This window comes from Zalophus californianus, chromosome 4 (assembly GCF_009762305.2).
Source record: "Zalophus californianus isolate mZalCal1 chromosome 4, mZalCal1.pri.v2, whole genome shotgun sequence".
NCBI classification, from domain to species: Eukaryota; Metazoa; Chordata; class Mammalia; order Carnivora; family Otariidae; genus Zalophus; species Zalophus californianus.
The window spans coordinates 42,577,854-42,579,097 of record NC_045598.1 but is presented as its reverse complement, the minus strand read 5'-3'; positions in this window follow the sequence as shown (position 1 = coordinate 42,579,097).

Sequence of the window (1,244 nt, the reverse complement as noted above, 5' to 3'; positions counted from 1 at the left end):
GCCGCCTGACTGCCCCTAATGAGATTACAGACTCCCAGGGAAACAGACTAGAGTTAATTCCCTCTAGCTTTAAAGGGCAGGCCAGGCCACGAGAAAGAGCAAAAAGAAAACCTTTCTCAAAAAACTGCTAAATGTGGATGATGATCCTCACAGTCCTTTCCCTGTTGGGCCCGGTGCGGTCCAGCACTCCTTTCACAAATGATCTCAGGATGGGACGCCGCACCAGCCCCAACGAAGTAGACGCCATTATTATGTTTGTCTTATGGATGGGGAAACTGAGGCACTGCGTGCTTATATGGCTTGCCCAGCGTCACGCAGCTGGCCAGTGGCAGAGCAAGGACTTGAATAGTCCCTTGGTTGTGTCATTTTTAAAAATAATAGGCTCTGAGAGCCTACAGAGTTCCCAGCTTCAGGCTTGAAGTAATCGTGAGGGATACACATCACAGGGAATGGCAGGCCCCGAGTCTGAACCCAGCTCCACTGGACTCAGATCCTACATGCCCCACAACACTGCTAAGCGCTTTTGAAGCCATCTATCTGCTCCTGGGGTACTAATCAAACCAACACAGGCCTGAATTCCACTCTACTACTGTGAGCTCCGTGACCATGACCAAGGGACTCTGACTCCTGGGGTCTCAACCTCCCTTTCAGTAAAATGAATGTTGGAATTTTAGGGTTGTCGGGATGACCCCTATGACTCACACAGGTCAAGCAGGTGAACAGGCCTGGCACACAGCGCATACCCCTTGCCTCAGTTTCCTCATCTGTAAAATGATACTCACAGTACTCACTTGTCAGAATTGATATTAGGATTAAATGCCTTGATGCAAGTAAGTAATGTGCTTCTAGAACAGCACCTGGTACATAGTAAATGCTTAATTTATGTTAGTGACTGCTAGTATCTTATTGCTTTGCCACAGTTCTTTCTGGAATAAAGCGGGGGTAAAAATCAAACCAACCAAGCAAGTCTCTGGGCCCCTCCCCTGTTTGAGAGGTGCACTTGGCTTTGAGGTCCAAATCCCCAGACCACGTGGCCTGCTCTAATTTCCCAGGCCCTAATCTGTTTCTGGCTCCTAATGATGCAGCTGGTAATAGGATTGTGGCTTCCCTCTGGGGCAGCCATGCAGGCCATGTGCCCACCTGCCTGCTGAGCAGCCAGAGCCCCTGGCTGGGACCCTGTGCCCTCAGCCGGCCTCACGTGCGTGGAATGGTGCTGTGCCCCGTGCCAGCAGGCTGGGCTCACC